General features: G+C 42.9%; 1 protein-coding gene across 3 annotated transcripts in view; it reads right to left on the bottom strand.

Annotated features, from left to right (window-relative positions):
- The window catches only part of FRYL (FRY like transcription coactivator), a 978,233-nt gene that overhangs the window by 769,408 nt on the left and 191,657 nt on the right, over window positions 1-17,168 (bottom strand). For all 3 annotated transcript variants that reach the window (XM_029588005.1, XM_029588013.1, XM_029587996.1), the window contains one exon: window positions 9,385-9,590. The gene's annotated coding sequence lies outside the window, so the exon portion shown is untranslated. The remainder of the gene's footprint in view (window positions 1-9,384; window positions 9,591-17,168) is intronic.

Raw genomic sequence — 17,168 nt, 5'->3', positions numbered from 1 at the left:
AGAATGGGTAGATGAGAGTCAGCTATTTACTCTTTCGGATAATAGAAAGACTAGGGGGCATTAAAACTAATCAGAGAAAGTTCTTTTTCACTCAACGCACAATTAAACTCTGGAATTTGTTGCCAGAGGATGTGGTTAGTGCAGTTAGTATAGCTGTGTTTAAAAAAGAATTGGATAAGTTCTCGGAGAAGTCCATTACCTGCTATTAAGTTCACTTAGAGAATAGCCACTTCCATTAGCAATGGTAACATGGAATAGACTTAGTTTTTAGGTACTTGCCAGGTTCTTATGGCCTGGATTGGCCACTGTTGGAGACAGGATGCTGGGCTTGATGGACCCTTGGTCTGACCCAGTATGGCATGTTCTTATTTTCTTATGAGTTCTAGACGGTGGTGGATAGGATTTCTTTGGACGGAAGAAAGACTTTTTAATATCCTTCCTGAATGGCTGTTTGGAGGAATACTCAGAGGGCATCAGAGAGAGCTGGCGAAGGGTCTCATGATGATCCTTGAGTTCCGCCACCATCCGCTGAATCTGTTCGCCAAACAAATTGTCTCCTATGCAGGGCAGATCAGATAATCTGTCTTGTACCTCAGGGCGCACGTTGGAAGACTTAAGCCAGGCCCACCTTCTCACCGAAATATCAGTTGCAGAAACCCTGGAAGCGGTGTCGAAGATATCATAAGAAGAGCTTATTTCATGCTTCCCTGCCTCAAAACTCTTGTGTATCAGGGTTTAAAGCTTTTCCTGGAATTGCTGAGGCAGGGACTCTGCAAAGTCCTGTATCTGCTTGAATAAGACCCTGTTGTACTGGGTCATATACAGCTGGTAAGAGGCGATCCGAGAGATGAGCATTGATCCCTGGAAGACACGCTGGCCAATAGCATCCAGGAATTTCTGTTCCTTACCTAGGGGAAAAGAAGAGTGGGGGTTTTGATCTTTTTGCCCTCTTTTGGGCAGATTCTACAACCACAAATTGGTGATCCAGCTGAGGTTTCTGGAATCCTGGGGCTGACTGGACCAAATAAGTGGTATCAGCTTTTCCGTTGACTGGAGCAACAGAACCAGGGTGTTCCCAGTTCTTTTTGAGGAGATCCAAAAGAACCTGGTGAATAGGGATGGAGGTTATTTCCTTGGGAGCATCCAGGAATTGTAACAGCTCCATCATTTGATGCCTGTCATCTTGTTCAGTCTGCAATTGGAAGGGAACCAACTCAGACATTTCCTTCACAAAATATATGAAGGACAAGTCCTCTGGAGGAGAACGCTTCCTGCTTTCAGTAGCAGAAGGCAGCGATGGGAAGTCATCGGTGTCTTGAGAAGAATCGTCGGTCCAGGTGTCATAGGGATCAGAACCTGCCCCTCTAGGAACCTGAGAAGGACGGGACGATGATATTCCTAAAGGTCCCGGTCTAGGCTCTGAAGGCATCGAGGGAAGTACTGGAGGCACCGATGCAGGCATCTATGGATGGATTGGTGGCGCCAAAGGGCATATCGGCATCGATGTTTGAGGCATCGGCAGGACTCCCAATGGTGGAATGCGAAACACTGTTTCTCCTCCCAATGACAGAGTAAGCAGGGAAGGCACAGGCGCCATCGGTGACCCAGGATCAATTGGTGGAAAAGCGGCTATGAGCGCTTCCATCTTCGAGAGCAGCGGTGCGAATGCTGCCGGAATGGGATCGATGGTCGGTTCCGCGACCGGCACTGATTTCATACTAAGTATCATCGACAATGCTCAGTTTTACTATAAAGATATTCAATATTTTGAAATACAATGGATCTTAATATGTATTTTAATTATTTATCATTTATTTATTTTTAATCCATTGTTAAGCTTTGTGGTACATTAGAGTTGGTCTTATAATCCCCATGTTTTGTTCTTCTATCAGTTTTTTATATATTTTATTTTGACTGTTGTTTCCGATATATGCAACTCAGTAGTCATTGTATTTAGAATATCTTTAGATTTCATTGTGCTTTTCATTTTTTTGCTAATAATGGGTAACCCCTCCCTGCGTTCACGTCATTTTACCCAATCACACTCCTATGTTGATTAACACATCTTTTTGGCGCAAAATTCGCCTTCAAATGGTGACGATTTGGGCGTCTCTACTCTTTGTTTTTCAATGAGAGGAGATGTACTGTGCTGGTGCACAAATAATTGGTAAGCTGCTTTGAAATATTCACAAACGGGTTGTAAGAATTAATAGGTAAGATTGTTGGATTCCATTAGCAATTCTACTTTAGATCGCAATTCATTGTGCACAAAATTATGACTTTATACACTCCCCACACGGAGATTGATATTTGATTCACATTTTTTAAGATCACTCTGGGAGCACTTTGTTCATAGTACTGATTTAGATCGCTGACTTGACATACTTTATAAATTCTAAAAAAAAATTGTTTTGCTTTGAATTATATTAAAACTTGTTTAATTTTGACATACTGAGAAAAATCTATACAATTTTTAAATTATTCAAAATATATGAATATACTTTGAATAAGAACCTAATAGATTGACTGATTAATACATATTTTGTAGAATATCAATAACTATGATGCACAATGATATATTTCTAAAAAAAAAAAAGGGGGTTCTTTGATCTTATTAATAAAAGGGATTTGGATGTAATCCTGCATATTGAGTATCATTGATAATTGTTAGCTGACCTTTGCTTATCATTTATTTCAAATACATATTTTTTAGATATATGTACACAGTGGATTTTATTCGGACCATCACCTGAACACTTTTCTTTGATTCATAAGGTACTATCTGTTGATGTTGCACATTCACTCTATTTATGTTGATTTTAATTGTTTTATGCTTTTATTCCATTGTCACTATAAGTTATTTATTTATGTTTTCTGAACAGTCAATACTGGATTCTTTTATTTGTTTGTGAGTTTTTTTATTATTTATGTTTTTAATATTTATGTTTTTAAAGATATTTATGATTTATTAAACACTTTTATATGTTTGTTTGTAGCCCCTGAGGCAGCCACCATTGGCGGCGAAACTCTGCCAGAGTCGGGCACTTGTACATGATACTTTACGTCTCCATGATTAAAAATTGAAAAAGACTCTTTTGTGGCATCCACCATTTTGTCAGTTCTTCACTGAGGCCTGGAGCAAGCAGCCCCAGCTCCAGAAGAGAAGGAGGCAGAGACATAGCCGGAGGGACCACCATTAAAGGTGGAATCGCGGCTCCCGATACCCCTCCGGGTGAGGGTTGCCTCGGTGACTGTTGCAGAAAGGGTCGGTGCCTTTTCTGGTCGGGGTTTCTTCGATGGCAGCTCGGACGATGGCGAGGTCGATGATTTTCCTTCCTCAATGGTCCGAGACTTCCGGTGTCGATGCCGATATTTCTCTCTACGATCTCCTCGGTCCAGTGGCCGATACTGGCGCAAAGTCGACTGTGCCGGTTCAGACAACGTCAATGCAATAGACTGTGTCAGGGTTTGAGAACAGAAGAGAAGTTCCATTTTCTCCATTCTGGCCTTGCGACCTTTAGGTGTCATTAAGGCACATTTGGTGCAGGTCAAGACATCATGCTGGCACCCAAGACACATTACACGTACTTTATGAGGGTATGTTATGGACATGGTGCGAGTACAGTCCGGGCACCGACAGAACCCCGATGCCATGGCCTTTGAAAAATTGAACCGTGGCACAGTCGACGGCCAGTAGGCCACGAGGGCCAAACCCGAAGGGAACTGACCGAAAACAGGTAAAAACTTACCGGAGTACCGCGGAGTCAAACATTCGGAGGGACCCCTGTGGGGTATGAAAGTTTTTATTAATTCCGTGAGGAAAATTCCTGTCAGGAATCTCTGTGGAGCTCCTTAACCCGCGTGGCTACTGCTGCGCAGAAAAAAGAAGACTGAAGGGGGACCCCTGCTGGCTGTAGGTTTAGTGCTATGCTGGGCATGCCCAGTAGGTGCCAGTCAAAGTTCTAGAAACTTTGACAAAAGTGTTCCTTGAGTGGGCTCCATCCTGTGATGTCACCCATATATGAGGACTATCATCCTGCTTGTCCTGTGAGAAAGAGGGAGCCTTATGAGGGTGGTGAGAGAGAGGGGGTTGTATGTGCTCTAGAGAGAGGGAGCCTATATGCATGAGACAGAGGGACAGTACTGAGAGAGGGGTCAAACTCTGGGAGTCGAAGGGGTTGAGCCTAGAGGGGGAGGGGAGAGAGAATGGCGGGTGGAGGAGTTGGGGCTGAGAGAGCAAAGTGAAAGGAGACTGGCCAGGGGAGTAGAGAGAGAAGGTAGAAGGGACCCTCTTACAGTGTACTTCTAGTGAAATTCTGCTTAAAGTATTTAAAACTCTGCATTCTTTAATAACTTTTTTATGTATTACATTTTAAATTAATTACTTAAAGACCATCAAGTATATTGTATTATTTTAACCAATATAAAGTATGCAGAATTTAAAATTTTTTTGCACAGAATTTCCCCAGGAGTATCCATTGTATGCAAATATATCTTATGAATATTCATTGTGGATATCCTGAAAACCAGACCCATTTGTGGCACTCTAAGATCAGAGTTGCTTACTCCTGTTTTAGAACAAGGAGTCATAATATGAAACCAAGGGAGTAGACTAGGAGCAACATCAAGAAATATTTCTTCACAGAAAGGGTGATAGATACAATGAAAGAAGAGTCTGGCAGGCACAGACCCAAGACAATATACCCTTTCTAAGGAGAAATATTTATTCTCTTCAGGCTTACAGGACATTTGTTAGAGTTCGAAAAGAGTATTATTCTGATAGCTTGAAAAGAGCCCTTAATCATCTACATGAAATATTTGGAATAATACATAAATTATCAGATGATTCACAATCTAATCAAGATAACACTCAGATTCAGCCTCAAGATTTTGCTTATTACTTAGTTAAAGTAGAAACCATCTCTGCCCAAGTTCAGGCACTACCTCAAAATATTAATCCTTGCGTTACCACCCAGGATGATAGAAACTACCCTATGGGAAAAAATTCAAGAGGTAGGGGGTGTCTTGAGGTAGAAGTTGCACATTCTCAACTGAAAACCTCTACTTTTCCCTTATATTCTTGTCCTTTATCTGTTTTATACAATCTTTGTAATGACTTTCTACCTGTATTATGGTCAATGATGAATCTTTCCTTATTTGAAGGAAATGACTCCACCGATTTTAAGGCGGCTATGGTAAGACCAGTGAAAAAGAGGAGGAAATTTGGCCAGTGATCTCCCATCTAATTATCATCATATTTCAAATTTGGTATCTAAGTAAGCTGTTGGAAAAGTTGATTTATAATCAATTTAAAGATTTATTTTTTTTAAAGAACAAAATGCTGTCTTGCATCCTTTCTAATGTGGTTTTAGAACCAAATATTGTACTGAAACATTGTTACTCAGTTTCAAATTTCTTTTTAGATCAATTTGATGCAGATTTATCAATAATTGCCATCTTTCTTGTGTCCTCAGCCTTTGACACGGTATCACCAGGCCGATCTGTTACAGAGGCTTAAGGGCCTCAGAAGAAAGGTTCTTTCATGATTTGACTCCTATTTAGAATCTAGGATGCAAGTAGTTCAGATAAATGACTGTCTCAAATTCTTTCCTTATCAGGAGTTCCTCAAGAGTCTATCATCTCGATGTCTCTTTTCAATATACATTTACAACCCCTGTGTCAATTACTTGAGGAGAGTTCTGTAATGTTTAGAGTCTACGTGGATGACATCCAGCTATTTTTTTTTTCCTATACTGAATAATTTAAATCAGACTTTAAGTGACATAACAGATGTCACTAATTCACTCATGGATGTCATAACTAGCTTTTGCTAAATTTGGAGAAGGCGAGGCGATTTGCTTTTCACGAAATGTTATTTTTCTTACACATCATATAGCGAATTCAATTTCTTTTTCAGGGTTCTCAGACATGGCCTAAAGAATCAATTCTTAACTCGGGTGTCCAGTTTGACGGTCAGCTTAATTTTAAAACATATCTCAAGTGCTTAGATCCGAATATTATAAACTTAGTTTATTATGTCATTTGAAATATATATTAGATCATTCAGACATTCGTATCATTGTGCAAGCATTTGTTCTTACTGTTATAGGCTGCTATTCACTATATATACAGCCCTTTCAAATTAATCTATAAGTACTTTGCAGATATTACAAAACTCTGCAGCACATATAATTGATAGTAGCCATCCACGGGACCACAGTACACCAATCTTAAAAGAATTCCACTGCCGCTTGTTAAACAGTGTACTGAATTAAAATTAACCACTACCTATTTTTAAAACTGTAGAACAGAGGGGCCCAAGTTACCTTTCCTCTTTAATAAAACTTTATCAACCATCACGTGTCTTGCGTTTATCAAGGGAAGTTTTTACTGGACATCCCCTTTCTATTAAAAGAGGGCACATCTAAATGAAACCCAGAATTGAGCTCTCTGTTTCAGGCCCTTCTCATTGGAATTCTTTGACAGAGTCCCTTTCAGCAATTGATGATATAAAAGTGTTTCACAAACAGTTGAAGGCTTCATTATTTCAGGCAGCTTTATCAGTTTCAATATTATGTTATAAAGTTTTATTGTTTGTTTATATTTCATTGCTGTAATTTTATTCTGTTTGAACTACAGATTTACCTTTCATGTTTAAAATTTGTAACCCACTTAGCAATATACTTAATAAATGAAATGTAAATATTTTAAAATAAATAAAATGGAATGCCCTTCTGGAAGATATGGTGGCAAGAACTGTAATGGAGTTCAAAAGGGCATGGGATAAAGCACAGGTTCCCTAGTGATTAAAGGATGGAAATAAAGAAATGGAATAACCTGTGTTAACTTTACGTGTAATATTTCTGCATGGGGGTAACCCTAAATATTTTGCTCAGCAAACTGGATGGACCATTTGGGTCTTTATCTGCCATCATTTACTATGTTAGCATGTTACTATAAACCCACAAACTCAAGTGCAGGTCACAAAACCTCCTGATCAGGTTTGCCAGGATCTCCTGGAAATCACGTCACCCTTTGATAGGTAGACACCTCTGCTCAGCTTTCCTTCCAGGTGGTGAGCTGCTCTGCTTCCAACATTTATCCCCAGAGAAACCATTCTGCATATTTCTCTTCTCCACCCTGTCTCCAAAGAGCCATGTAGTCACTTTTGAAATGTTGCAAGGGATACCTAGCAGTATTTGTGTCAATGTGGATGAGCATCATGAGATGTCAGCAGGTTTAATAATCTGTTACTGATGTAATAGTGCAAGCTCATTCAGTGACGGGGCATAAAATGTGACTCTCACAAAAGGAAAATGTTTCCTTGCATCACTTTTCATTGTAGCAGGGTATCCTATGCATGGTGGTAAATTGTTGTACATTTTAAATATATGTAGTTGGCTTCATTTTGTGACAGAAATTCACTTAATACCGTACAATGTTTCCTAAAAAACAACCCCCCCCCCCACACACACACACACACACACACACACACAATAGGTATTATATAATTGATTGAGCTGCCTGTAATATGTTGTGTGTTTTAATTGCATAGTTATATTATTATGAATGTGTACTTGTGCTCCACACTGAATAAAATTAATGGAAGGTAATGGAATATAAGTGTGTAAAAAAAATAAAAATGAAAAATAAAATCATGTACAAGAAACTGGTATTATGACTATTCTTCTAATGTATTCTTATTTCCTTGAGATTACTAATAGGATCCAGTTAACCTATATACCGTATTTTTCGCTCCATAAGACGCACTTTTTTTCCCCCAAAAATGGGGGGGAAATGTGGGTGCATCTTATGGAGCAAAGGTAGTGTCTCTCCCTCTCGCGCACCGTTCCCTGCCCCCTCCCAATCAGCATGGTGACGCGGGTGTGTCACATTCTGCCGGCGGAACTTGAGCTCCCTGCCGGTCTGCTGTTCCCGGGGTGCATCTCCCTCTCGCGTGCCGTTCCCCGCCCCCTCCCAATCAGCATGGTGACGCGGGTGTGTCATATTCTGCCGGCGGAACTTGAGCTCCCTGCCGGTCTGCTGTTCCCGGGGTGCATCTCGCTGCGAAGGCCGGCGCCGCGCAGGTCAGGCATCAGCTGTTTGAACTGCGTGGGCTATGGAGGCCCCTCCAGTTCGGATGGCTGGCATTTGACCTGTGCCGCGCCAGCCTTCGCAGTGGGATGCACCCTGGGAACAGCAGACCGGTAGGGAGCTGTTTGAACTGGAAGGGCCTCCGTAGCCCACGCGGTTCAAACAGATGATGACTGACCTGCGCCATGCCGATCTTGCAGTGAGCTGCACCCCGGGACTGGCGGGGAGCTCGGGCTCTGCCGGAGGACCTCTCTTGCAGTCCAGAGTAAGAACTTCACTCCTTGTGGTTTGGATGTATTGGAGGGTCATGGGGGTGGTATACTGCCTGGGATGGAGGACACATGACACAGACCAGCAAATAGAATTACTGCCTGTGCTGATTAAGTGGCTACCTGTTGAAATATTAGGAGCAATTGCTCTCCTAATCAATGTAACCCTAACCCTAACCCTAGCCCTGACTATTTATTATTGAACTTTGGAGCAGTCATGAAAGTTTAAAATAACTGGTGTGAGAGAGCTGTGTGAATGAGGGAGAGAGTCTGAGTGTGTGATTGTCTGTGGGTATGTGTATATGTGAGGGAGAGCCAATGAGTTGAGTGGGGGAGAGTGCTAGTGAGTGTGAAAGAGCCTTGTATGATTGTGAGGGAGAGAAAAGCAGCAAGTACCTGTGTGGATGTTCTCTGCCTTACTATAAAAAAAACAAAACCAAAAAAATATCCCATGGACTGCCACCAGCGGGGAGCTCCGTACAGAGCCCATCAAGGGGACAGAATTATTTTTCTTAATTTTCCTCCTCCAAATCCTAGGTGCGTCCTATGGTCAGGTGCGTCTTATAGTGTGAAAAATACGGTAAATCATTTCCAATTTGTGAGGACAGAATATTTTATTTAAACATTTATAGTCTGCTTATAACAAAACCAGTCAAGTTAAGTGGGTTACAATACATAATTCTGTCACGTGGCAGAGTTTTGCAATTTCTGTAAAGTAAACATGAAGACAGGAGACCTAGTGTAAATAGAGACTGTTACAATAATCAATTGTGGACAACAAAAGATTTCCTGCTTGTCCCCAGTGAAAAATACAAAATCTTTTTGAAATCAGATAATAGCAGCACTTCCATCTGAATTAAATTAACAAATCAAGTATTAAACTCAGAACTGAATATACATTGCAAGTATGCAAATTGGTTGTTTTGGTACGCTGCTTTAATATTCTATTTACCTCTAAACACAAAATTTTCAATTTCAACAAAAAACAAACAAGTATTCTAAAAAAGGAATTTGACCTTACCGCTTGGAAAATGTTTTGGGCAACCACCTACACAGAGGATATTGCACCTTTGGGATGGATCCATTAAGCCATACTTCCCAGAGCCAAATTTTGTGCTGGATGGACATATGAATAGGCGCACAGCAAAAAGGCAGAGAGCAAGTGCGTGACCTGAGGCAGTTCACTGATCGTTTGTCTTCTGGTCAAACTCCATAAAAAGTAACAATCTAGGGTGGGAAAGAAAAAAAAAAAAAGATGCATTCACTCAATGAAAAATGTACCAAACCAAAGCAGGAAGAAAAGCAAGGAGGAGACACAAATTAGTTACATTTTACAGCTGTTTCAAGTAAAAAAAAAAAGTCACTGTACTAACTGAAAAATCTCATGCCAATTTCAGTTTTTCATCAGCAGAGAATGTCTTTTCTAGTCAAAGGAGTTTAGTAAATCCAATATCTTGATACTATTCCTGTATATATGCTGGAAATATCAAAAACAGGATGTGTAATCAAAGATATGCATGCACACCTTGAGTGCAATGTGAACATACGGAATCTTATAACAGCTTTATGACAGCATAACCTTGTGTTATTCAACATGTAAAATTTAAATTATGAATACTAAAAATGAGCTTGGATAAATATATATGTAGATAACTGTATGAAGAGCTGGGTTTGGATTCCTAGATCAGAACTCCACTTCCCAGGCCAGTCGGAAATGCTGCAAGAATAAAGTTCAAAGTCCTCAGGGGAATAGAAGTTCTATCACTCAACAACAACATCTAATGGCCAAACTAAAGGTCCATACTTCCACATTTTGTAGAAAGCCATAGTGCAGGACCAAGGAGCATCACTATCCTTTTTTAGATTGAAGCAATCCTGAGAAAAGCAACCAAAATTGTTACAATGACAAAGGAGGTACAAAACATTAAGAAATGCAGAAATGGAAGCCAAATGACACATTATGCCCTTCTCTTAATCAGAAAACTCAGTAGTCAACCCCTCCAATGCTTGATTTACAAATCACAGCAGTATTAAATAGAACAAGTGAAGTCAGCAAAGATTAGGGCAATGGGAAATGCATTTCATCTGACTTAGAAAAGGACTCTACTTCTGCTATAACTAACTTGTAGAACTTTGTCTAGGGCATCTCTACCGGTCATATATACAGGGAGTGCTGCCTTCATATATGCTATTTGTAACAGAACCCTGCAAATGTGGCTGCCACGTCTTTCACCCATATTGGGAATGTATACTGATATAGACTTCTCACCCCACATATCTTTTGTGCTATAGGAGGATACAGCAAGTAGCAAGGCATGTAGGCAAGCATAGCATTTGTATTTATATCGTATACAAAGGATGAGGGAAAAAAGTTATCACAAACATAGGAAGCATAGGAGGATTATGACGACAAGTAACTATTTCATGGTTAGAGGAAGAATACTTATGAAATTTCAAAATATGCAACAGAGTCTCATATTTATGCAGTTCGTTGTAGAGTACAATCCCCCAATACAGCTGTGTTTCACTGTTGGGGCTGCGTTAGGAGAGACTCACATAGTGAACTTCATAATCGGTGTAGAGAACATAGACTGAGGCATTTAAGGCACTTAGTGTACAGTATGAAAGTAGGGAAAATACTCAAAACAGTATGGAGAATTATAGAGGCATCTAACGAGCCATTTTCAATTAAATTGAGAAAGCAAAAGTGAAGCGCAAATGGCAAACGTTCATAAAATAGGCACTTTCTTAATGAACCTTTGCCGTTTGCACTTCACTTCTGCTTTCTCAATTTGTTAATATGAACTATGGCTCATTGGATGTCTGTATAATTCTTCGCCATACTGTTTTGAGTATCTTCCCTACTTTCACACTGGACACTAACAGGTCGATACAGTAACGTGCGGTTGAAGATTTCCCGTCTGTAACGTGCTGGAAGCGCACAATACAGACGAGTAAGGCCATCCAGCGATACAGTCTCCAGTTTCACGCGTCCTTAGCGCTTCCTAAAATAGACACATAACCCTTTCCGCACCCAGCATGTAGATGATGTGTAAATGAACGAATTAGCTGTATAATGAAGGAATTAGCTATTCCCCTCCGATACTGTAACGGGCGCTGATATTATCTCCTTAGTAACCCGCTGTTTTGCCGCGGCCTTAACGTGTTAGTTTACCGCCTCCCCCTAGTAGGTGTTAGGACTGTGAGTCTTGTAGCAAACCCATCGACACCACTTAAAATACTGAAACACAATAAAACACAATAAAAAAAAAAGCGATACAGAGATGATCGAGAAAATGTAATGCTGTGGGACACATAAAAACCTGTCAGAAAAAAAAATAAAAATTTTAAATACCTGTCGGAGGGCCGCGTGGGTCCAGGCGGGCAGCGGCGGGAGCCGGGGAGCGAGTGGTCGCGTGTAAAATCTAGGCCACGGGCGGGTGGGCGCCTGTTCCAAGCGGCGGGTGGACGCGCGATAGTCTCAGACGGGCGGCGGGATCCGGGCAGAGGGAGCCAGCGGCGAAAACGGCCTCCGGCTCCCTCTGCCTGGATGAATGCACGGCAGTGAAGGAATGGCCGTGCAATTTCAGCGCTCAAGGCAGTCACATGCCGTGACTGCCTTGAGCGCTGAAATCGCTACAGTCACGTGACTGTAGCAAGTCACGTGACTACCGAAATCGCACGGGCATTAATTCCGGCGGGGGCCGTGCATTCAACCAGGCAGAGGCTCCCTCTGCCTGGATGAATGGCCGTGCGATTTCAGCGCTCACTGCCTTGAGCGCTGAAATCACACGGCCCTTCACTGCCGTGCATTCATCCAGGCAGGCCGGCTCCCGCTGCCTGGATGAATGGCCGTGCGATTTCAGCGCTCAAGGCAGTCACGGCATGTGACTGCCTTGAACGCTGAAATCGCACGGAGAGGAGAGGGGAGAAGGGACGGAGGGGAGAATCGCACGGAAAGGAGAATCGCACGGAGAGGAGGGGAGGGGAGGATCGCACGGAGAGGAGGAGAGGGGAGGATCGCACGGAGAGGAGGAGAGGGGAGGATCGCACGGAGAGGAGAATCGCACGGAGAGGAGGGGAGGGGAGGATCGCACGGATGGGAGAATAGCACGGAGAGGAGGGGAGGGGAGGATCGCACGGAGCAGAATCGCACGGAGAGGAGAAGGGAGAAGGGACTACCGTAGCAGGCCCGAGCCTTGCTACTTTTTCGGTTTTTTGGGGGTTTTTTTGCTTCGGGAGGAGGGGACCGGACGGGGCTGCAGGAGACCGGACGGGGCTGCAGGAGACCGGAAGGGCTGCACCGGAGACCGGAAGGGCTGCACCGGAGACCGGACGGGGCCAGGGCAGGTAAGCAGGGGCTGGGGGAAAGTTTGCTGAGCATCGGGGAACATCTGGTACCTGTCATTTCAAATGTCATTTGAAATAACAGATACTAGCGCGGCCGTGAAGCGTTAGGCCCGCGAACCCAGGATACTGTATAGGCGCTCTATACAGTAAAATGGGTTGCGCGGTCCTAACGCTTGCCTAAGGCTTCGCAGCCGCGGCATGCATTTGCATGCAATTAGAAGAGAGTATCGGGCGCTAAGTGAAGAGAACTGTGCGTGCGGGGAGGAAGGGTGCGCCTGACACTGCCGCACTGTTTCTACTGCGGCCTTACAGTATCGAGCTGTTAGTGCCTTAACCACCTCATTCTACTTTCTCTACACTGATAAAGAAAATTATATCAGTCCCTCCTAACAGCCCCACTGGCGAAACATGGTCGTGTTGAGGGAATGTACCCTACAACAAATTGCATAAATAAAAGGCCCTGTTCATATTTTGAAGTTGCAGAAGAGTATTCTTCCTCCAACCTTGAAACAAGAGTTACTTATCACATATTCCATTTGTATTTATATACTACCTTACTCAAAAGATGCAAAGTGATTTAAAACACAGTAAACAAATACACATAAAATATAATATAGAAAATAGCAAAATTAGCAAAACGCCACCTAGTTTCAACACCTATTCACTGGTGAATAAAACTACTCTATTACCTTACAATTTAGAAAGGTATAATCTCTAGTTTAATATAATATATTTAATATAATATATTTAATATAATATATAGTTTAATATAATAAACTATTATATTATATAATATAATCATCTCTAGTTTAATATTTAAGGTTATGTTTTTTACCCTGGTTCCTTGTAAACAGACATATGATATGATTGTATCATGAATGCTGGTATAAAAAAGCACTAAATAAAATAATACTAAGCCAACATAAAATATGCTCCCTTCCAAGGAAAAAAAACAAACGCAAATGTAGGGCATTACTAAATCCCAATTAAGTTCTATTCTTTTGAAAGATCAGGTAAGTAGTATAAGGGTCAAAAGAGCATATCACATATCCCTCAGCTCCTCCATGTGGGTTGCTAGAGTGGTTGCCATTCTCTATAAGGCAGATATCCTTTGACAGACTGCAGATTCCTAGACTGGTTTGGAGGATGCAGGCGTGATTCTTGTAGCTAGTTTCTTTTCATTCCTTTGATTTGTGGAAGAACTCCCATCCTTACACATTTGTGTCTAGATCATGGAGAATAGTTAAAGGAGTTGTGCATTTTTTTTCCTTTTTGAGGAGGAACTTATTTTCCATTTTTTTTTGGGAGGGAGACAGTTGAAGCAAATTTTCAACCCACCCTTCTTTTCCATTTTGGTTGACCAGGCATACTATTAGACGTTTCTCAACCTCCCTCTCTAAGAGATTCAATTACCCACTTGATATTTGAAAGAAGAATTGGATCTTTTATCCAACTTCTAGGCATAAAGAGAGTGTGAAGAGTAAAGAAAGAATTACACCCCACTGGTGTAAATCCATTGGACATTCATGAAAGGAATTTTAATGGCATGCTTCAGGTACGAGGAGGAGTAAAAAGAACCTGAGTGTGAAACTTGACTACCAAGACATCTGATCAGAGGTATTGTATATTGGGAATTGAATTTGATCCACCATCCCACCAGTGTAGAGATCCACTAAGAGAAAGCTTTAAAACTGTTCCCTGAACTGAGATGGAATCTGATTAGGATGTACATTACCGAAGGAACTGCAGAGTCAAAGATTTACTCTCAATAATATTTCTTATGGTCTGTGTGATGAAAGGACTTATAAACAGTACTTATTTCCATTTGGCATTAATTTAACAGTAAAATCGGAATCTCATCATGGAGTCTAGTGTGGCCTTCCAACTTGTAATGGCTGTGTTCTCACTGAGTGATAAAACAAAAAAGAAAATTGGTTCTTACCTGCTAATTTTCGTTCCTATAGTTCCAAGGATCAGTCCAGAGAAGTGTGTTCTGTATCCCTACCAGCAGGTGGAGTCAGAGAACAATTAGAACTTTGGGCACTGCTACATAACGTGAGTGCCACCTGCAGTCCCTCAGTATTGACCTGTACCCAAGCCAAACAACCAATACGAAGGGGCAACCAAAAACCACTGTCCCCCAAGGAAACAACATGAGTAAATAAACAGTTAGAAAAAACCTGCTCCAACAATTGTAAACTGCAAAAAAGGAGCTCTATGAAAAACTAGGCAAATTGTAGCCAACACAGTCTTTCGGTAACTGAAGTAAGAGGTGGGCCTCTGGACTGATCCTTGGTACTATAGGAATGAAAATTAGCAGGTAAGAACCAATTTTCTTTTCCCTATACATACAAGGATCAGTCCAGAGAAGTGGGATGTACCCAAGCCACCCTACACTGGGCGGGAACCCGAAAGACCCGCGCGTAGAACACTTGCACCGAAGGACGCCTCATCAGAGGCCTTAACGTCCAAGCGATAATGCTTATTAAATGTGTGCAAAGAGGACCACACCGCCGCCCAGCAGATCTCCTGAGGTGATAGCAACTGACACTCCGCCCAGGAAGTAGTCTGAGCCCTGGTAGAATGAGTTCAGACACACAAAGGCACTTGGCGGCCATGGACCAAGTATGCTGAAGTAATAGACTCTTTAATCCATCTAGAAATGGTCACTTTAGACGCCTTGTCCCCTTTCTTTGCACCCCGAAAAGAATGAACAAATGATCGGAGCGTGTGAAATCATTGGTAACCTTTAGATAACAAATAAGACCCAACGCACATCCAAAAGAAGAATATCCTTGTCCTGAGGCGACCCCCTGGACCCCTGCAAGAACCCTGGAAGCTCCATTGTCTGATTAACATGAAAGGCCGAAACCACCTTAGGAACAAAAGAAGGAACCGTGCGTCGTGAATCCGCAAAAAAGGGTCACAGCACGACAGGGCCTGCAATTCAGAAATCCGACGCGCCGAGCAAATGGCCACCAGGAACACAGTCTTCAAGTTTAGATCTTTCAGGGAAGCAGTGCGTAGAGGTTCGAAAGGAACGCCACAGAGCAAATGCAATACAAGATTTAAACTCCAATCTGGACACACTGCACGGACGGGAGGTCGTAAATGTTTGACCCCCTTGAGAAATCGAACAATGTCAGGGTGTGCTGCAAGTGAACCACCGGCAAACTTTCCCCGCAAGACTCCAAAGGCCGCTACCTGGACCCAAAGAGAATTGAATGCCAAACCCTTCTTGAGCCCCTGTTGCAGAAAATCCAGTACCAGAGAGATCTCGACTTAAAGGCTCGCAAGAGCGCTGATGACACCAGGTCTCTAAGAGCCTCCATACCCTCACATAGGCCAGGGAAGTGGACGGACATTTGCCTGCAATAGAGTGGAAATAACTTGTTCAGAATAACCACTCAATCGTAAACGTCGCCTCTCAAAGGCCAAGCCACGAGAAAAGCGATCTTCCCGATCCAAAAAGAAGGGACCTTGAAGTAGATGCGGTAGATGAGCCAGCTGCAAAGGACCCTCTAAGATCAAGTGAATCAGAACCGCGAACCATGGGCGGTGTGGCTACTCTGGAGCCACCAGCACCACCCTTCTGGGGTGGAGTTCTATGCAACAGAGAAGCAGACCGATGAGAGGCCAGGGAAGAAAGGCATACAACAGAATCCCCGTTGGCCAGGGGCACACCAGAGCGTCGAGATTGACTGAGCCTTGTTCTTTTCGACGGCTGAAGAAGAGTTCTGTCTTCATATTCTCCCGCGTTGCCATCAGATCCAACTGTGGGACACCCCCATCTGGCACAAATGCGGTTCCATGCTTCGGGAGACAGTTCCCACTCTCCCGGGTCGAATTGTCGCCTGCTGAGAAAATCCGCCTGCATGTTGTCCATGCCTGCGACATGCGACGCGGCAAATCCCCCCAGGTGACGCTCCGCCCAAGCAAACAGAAGACGTGCTTCGAGCGCCACCACGGGACTTCTTGTCCCGCCCTGTCAGTTGATGTAGGCCACCGTCGTCACGTTGTCAAAGAACACTCGAACCATGCGTCCCTGAAACCAGGGTAGAAACGCTTGTAGGGCAAGACGTATCGCTCTTGTCTCGAGACGATTGATGGACACGAGCCCTCTGTTGGAGACCAAAGCCCTTGGGCGGATCTGGTGTCGCACACAGCTCCCCACCCTGACAGACTCGCATCAGTGGAGACTATCAGCCAATTCGGTGAGTTCAAATCCACCCCTTCTCCAGATTGTCGCGCGAAAGCCACCATGACAGACTGGCTTTGGACTCTGGAAGCGGAGACAAGGGTAGGTGGAACTGCTCTGACACTGAACCCCACCGTGACAACAGCGCACGCTGTAGTGGACGTAAGTGGGCGAACGCCCATGGAACCAAGCCTAAGGTGGACGCCATGGATCCCAGCACTTGCAGATGATGCCACACAGTGGGTGTTTGTCTGAGA

The sequence above is a fragment of the Rhinatrema bivittatum genome, chromosome 1 (genome assembly GCF_901001135.1).
Source record: "Rhinatrema bivittatum chromosome 1, aRhiBiv1.1, whole genome shotgun sequence".
NCBI classification, from domain to species: domain Eukaryota; kingdom Metazoa; phylum Chordata; class Amphibia; order Gymnophiona; family Rhinatrematidae; genus Rhinatrema; species Rhinatrema bivittatum.
The sequence above is the reverse complement of the archived record's forward strand: the minus strand, read 5'-3'. Positions and strand labels throughout refer to the sequence as shown.